This window comes from Cibotium barometz, chromosome 52 (assembly GCF_041138505.1).
Source record: "Cibotium barometz isolate CiBa-2024 chromosome 52, ASM4113850v1, whole genome shotgun sequence".
In the NCBI taxonomy this organism is placed as follows: domain Eukaryota; kingdom Viridiplantae; phylum Streptophyta; class Polypodiopsida; order Cyatheales; family Cibotiaceae; genus Cibotium; species Cibotium barometz.
In genome coordinates, this window is record NC_141097.1 from 20,457,495 (window position 1) to 20,463,305 (window position 5,811).

A 5,811-nucleotide genomic window follows, 5' to 3' on the forward strand; every position below is an offset into this window, starting at 1 on the left:
TAAATCCAACACTTAGTTCTAGCCATCCCTAAATTCATATTCCTACACATGGAATATTCAGAATCACCCAAGTGCTATGCTACAAACATAGTGGTATTAGGCGTCCCCAATTAACCACACAGGGATAGACAAACAATCTGTGGAGAGCTTTGGATCACCACCCATCATAGAGGGAATGTGGATAAGTGTCCACATTGCCAAGCTTATATAGTGGCCTACTTGCCCACACTAGCCCACCGACTGCCCACGATCTTCCAACCCGAGCGCCTCACCCCTAAACCCCAAACACACTCATCACACGTGCTCCGGCATGTGGACTCCATGTCCAGTCGAGCTATGTCCGCTGCTCTATAGGTGACTCATGCATGCCATTACAAGCTACATGATAGTTTTTTATTTACTTGGTGAGTGTGTTTCTATTAAGTTTAGTTGAGCAGAATTGGTCTTCATGAATGCTCTGGAAATCTCTAGTAAATTGATTTGCAGTCTCTATTATATGTGAAAGATAAGTATTGGGTGTAGGAAGGGACTTGCCACATAAACTACCTCAAAAGGTGACCTGCCACCAATAGTAGTGTGTGGAGTGTTGTAAGTAAATTGTAAAATGTGTAAGTACTTATCCAACTACTTTGGTTGACTAGAAACATCGGCTCGAATAACAAGTTAATAATAATGATATTTGTTACTTCAGTTTGGCTTCAGGATGGAAAGCAGAAGTGAAATCTAGTCTAGTACCAAGATCATCAAATAAAGTAATTCAAAATTCATTGTATAACTTCCTACCTCTATAAAAAATAATGACTTTTAGTAACCCATGATGAACAAAAACTTGTTTCAAGAATATATGTGTAGCTTGATATATGCACAGTTAAAGTCTTTTTGCAAGCAATAAAGTATGCATGTTCACTAAATTTATCCAAAATTGTCCAAACCATATCATTTTGGTTAGAAGTAATATAATGTAATTCCTCAATGATGGAGTATCTAAATGGTTAGGTGATGCATAGTTCTTATGGAAAAAGAGGTATCCATCATCATAAGAATTCTTAGGATGAGGAGTCCAATTATTTTCTTCCATTTTAGACCATGTAGTAGCAAAGTCAAGGTCACTATCATAGGTGTCTCTCCTACTCTCAAAAGCAGAACTCTAAATGATAGATATGTTATGAACATTGGGCCTTCTACTTAGAGCATCAGCTATCATGTTTTGTTTACCAGGTTGGTATTGAAAAACGAGTTGAAAACTTTGAATAAAGGGCACTTATATAATGTGCCTATCTGAAATGAGAGGTTGTGATAATAAATTCTCGATGCTTTGTTAGTTTATGATAATAAATTCTCGATACTTTGTTGGTCAATATGATAAATCCACTACCCATAAGATAGTGCTTCCAAATTTTGAGTGCATGTATTATTGTTGTCAGAGACATAGGTACTTTCGACAAGTCTAATCTTCTTGCTCTTATAAGCAATAGAATGGTCATCTTGCATAAGTACTATACCTATGCCATAGCCGCTATGATTAAGACAAAGAAAGGTCTTGTAAAATCAAGCAATTGCAAAATAGGAGCATGTGTGAGTGCATGCATGTCTTGGGTGAGGGTCCATAGTACTTTCTTAGCTTACTCCCATTGATGTATCCTTACATTTCAACACCATCAAGGGTTTCAATCCTTACTGACCCTTGTGGAGTGAACTCCATGATGACTCTAAATAGTCATATACCCTAATAGTTCAACTTCTTCTCCTTATTAGAACCAATCCCAAACATAAGGGTTAGATCCCCTTGTAAGAAGATACAACATGTGATGTATATAATAGAACACTCACAAGAAGTAGGATGTTTCATAGCACAAAACTCAAGTTTCACAATAACAGAGATAGAGAAAATATATTGTATTACTAAAGTGATACACTAAACATGGAAAATCTTCAATGGATGATCTAGAACTACTAAGATGGAAGTTGTATGCTAGTAGAAGCTAGGGAGTAAACTCACAGTGTGATGACTAGTAAACTTTGTGGAAGGGATTAGCTGTGTATATATATAGGCCTGTATATATAGGGCAACCATGACAAGACCGCGTAGGTCCACAATCATAGTCAGTGCCAACCGTCCATTGTGTAGACTAGGCCCATATATAGGCCTGTATATATAGGGCAGCCCATGACCACATAGGTCCACAATCATAGTCAGTGCCAACCGTCCATGGTGGTAAACTTTGTGGAAGGGATTAGCTGTGTATCTATATAGGCATGTATATATAGGGTAGCCATGACATGACCACATATGTCCACAATTATAGTCAATGCCAACCGTCTATTGTGTAGACTAGGCCCATAAAGATGAACTAGAAAGTGCTACGTAATTCCCCCACCACCATTCGAGCTTAGCTTGGGCTTCGTAATGTTAGGACCAGGGTAAAATATAAGATGCCTCCATGAATATATAAGTGTAGGTGGTTGGCAATTATTCCTCCTATATAAATGTAAAATTATAAAAAATGGGGCGAATATTTTCAAAAAAAAAATAGGCAAATATTTTTTAAAACCCTTAAAAATGGCCAAAATTTGGGAAAAATTTGTAAGATGTCGGACGATTGTTTTCATGAAAAAACCCTTAAAAATAGCCAATTGGCAAAGATTAGCCGAGATGATAATTAATTAGAAAAGAGATTAGATGATAATTATTACGTGATTAGTGAGCAATTAACTAATAGCTTAATGTAGGCATAGATAATAAAAAACCAACAAATTCTCATTAGGCCAATGCCTCAATTTATAGGGTTTACATCCAAGCATCTAATCCCACTGATTTCTCCTTGATTCACTCCACCTCTTTGCTTGATTCTCTCCACCTCTTCCTAGAATATCTCCACAACTCCTAAATCTCCTCATGCTACCCTTTATTCTCTCCCATTAGATACTTCTCACCTTTTCACAGCTTCTCTCACATTTACAAATTCTCTATTACAGCCTCTTGCTAAGGGCTTGTTCCCGCACACACCCTATTCACTTGTATATTTCAACACCTCCCCTCAAATGAATACTCCTAGCACACCTGAACCCTATACCAAGTTTCCCTCTTACTTGATAGTCCGCGACCAGTGCCTCAAGTCCCTAAACTCATAGTCCTTGACACTCTCTCTCTCTATGTGTCCAAGGCTACTACAAGTGCCCGTGACCTTGACTAAAGTGCTCACACATACATCTACCACATGGCCTACATCATCGGTGGCTCAGAGGTGGTTTTACTCTGTTAGGGCAGGTTACATTGGGTTGTGGGGTTTCTCTCTCTCTCTCTCTCTCTCTCTCTCTCTCTCTCTCTCTCTCTCTCTCAGAAAAGATGATCGGACTCCACTTCCTTAGGAGCCTCCATGAAGTTTGCCGATGTCGTTCCTTCTCCACTGGGTTTGTTGTAGCAGTCTCTTGCCATGTGTCCTAGCTTTCCACAGTTGTGGCAAGTGAAGGTCCTTCCTCATACTCTGCCTCTTCCTCGTCATCGTCCTTGAGAGAATCCTCCTCGGGTGAAGAATGCTTTTTCCTCTCCAGTTGTTGAGTCCAGCCATTTCTTCTCTCTGGTCTCTTGCTCTAGTAGAGCTCCTTCTATCTCGTGCAGCTTCAATTCAGGTACATTCTTTAATGTTGCTGCAATGTTTTCATATTCACCTTTGTCCACACTCTTCAGAAGCACTGCTAGTGCCTCATCATCTTCTACCTTTTTTCCAATGGCTAATAGTCTCGTTGCTTAATGCTTTTATATTTGTTCAAGTGTGTGATTAAAGGTTCACTTTCCTTCATATCCAGTTTGTAGAATTACATTAACAGATTTATCTTTGAATTTTTTGCTTGGGTGCCAAATAATTCATTGAGTTCATCCCATGCATCTTTTGCCCACTGTATCCCTGTGATGTGATGAATGATTTCATCATTTAAACTGAGTGCGATAAGTCCTAATGATTTCTCATTCTTAGTCTTCCTCTCATTTTCCCTCTCACCTTTGGGCATTCATCTCTTCCCTCAACTAGCCCCCACAGATTTTTCCTCTCATGAGCAGATACATGGTTTTTGTCTGCCATGTATAAAACTGCTCCCCATTAAATTTGGCTATCTCTTGTGTCGTACTCATGATGATGTGAAGGGGGTCTTACCTCGATCCAATTTCAAGATTCCAAGGCATTGTCTACCCTTTTACAACTCAATCTGGTGTTTAACAATAGATTTATCAACATAAATTCACCAGAAATTACATTAAACCAAGGGTAACAAATCTATACGGAATGGTTGGAGTATCAAACCATCTCCGAATTGCAATCTGAAGTTATAGGGATTTGTATCAAATACCCAATGGTTAATTTGAACCCTCAATTGCACCAAAATATAGTGATTAGTATTGATTAATCATTGATTAGCAAATTAATCCTCTGTTTTGTGTGCAGAAAACAGAGTATGCGGGGAGTCCAGATCTGGGGCCTTAGAGTTCAAATGAGCTCAAATCCTTTCAAGGCCATCAATAGCAATTAGTCTAGTAAAGGATTAAGCCAAGAAACACAAGATTTGACCAAACATTGAATGCTTAATCTTTGTTTTACCAAAGTCACCTATAGATTTGATGAAGAGCTTGGATCTCACTCTAGACTTGATTAAATAAAAAACTGTCTTCACCAGCTTGTAGAGCACTCTTGAAAACCCCTAGGGCTAAGAGGAATTAGAGCCATTCCATCTGGTGTAAACAATAACTGTAATTTCTTCAGAAAAAAGGCGCTGGAAAAAACATAAATTTTTGTAGCTTCAATAGGCGGTTTCACGATTCTTCACTGGCTTATGCGTGGGGATGTAGCTATGTTTGGCTAGAAGCATTTATCCTAATGTTGATCTTGAAGGGAGATCAAGCTCCTCCACTAGCTGGGGGTACAGAAGCTTGTTCAAAAAGAGGTAAAAATCTTAATTATCTACTAATCCTAATTAGCTAAGTGATTAGCAAGATAATGGGCTCATAAGATTCATGGATTCTAGGCTAGGCTCTGATACCATGTTGAATTTGCAGCAATGTGATGAACTATGGTGGATCAAATGCTAGAATCAACATCATTTGAAAAGAGATTAGATGATAATTAAGATATGATTAGTGAGCAATTACCTAATAGCTTAATGTAGGCATGGATAATCAAAAACCAGCAAATTCTCATTAGGCCAATGTCTCAATTTATAGGGTTTACATCCAAGCATCTAATCCCACTGATTTCTCCTTGATTCACTCCACCTCTTTGCTTGATTCTCTCCACCTCTTCCCAAAATATCTCCACAACTCCTAAATCTCCTCATGCTACCCTTTATTCTCTCCCATTAGATACTTCTCACCTTTTCATAGCTTCTCTCACATTTACAGATTCTCTTTTACAGCCTCTTGCTAAGGGCTTGTTCCCGCACACACCCTATTTACTTGTATATTTCAACAATGGCCAATCCTTCCGTTTTCGTGGTGGTATAATTAATTTCAACATATCATTGAGTTGCCTCTGCTAGCAAAACAAATAGGGTAGTCCAATTTGTATTCCCCTAGTTATGCGAACACACATCCAATTGCAAAATCGGAAGCATCAATGCACACATGAAAGATCAAGTCCCAGGTGTGTGTGGTCTTGAGAGGGGTGCATTGGCCAATGCATTGTTAAGTTCATCATATGTTTTTTGACATTCTTTTATCCAATCAAAACTTATCAATAGTTGATTTAATGGCCTTGTAATTTCAGCATCAAATGTAATGAACCTTCGATAATAACCAATGTGGCCCATAAACATTTGAACTCC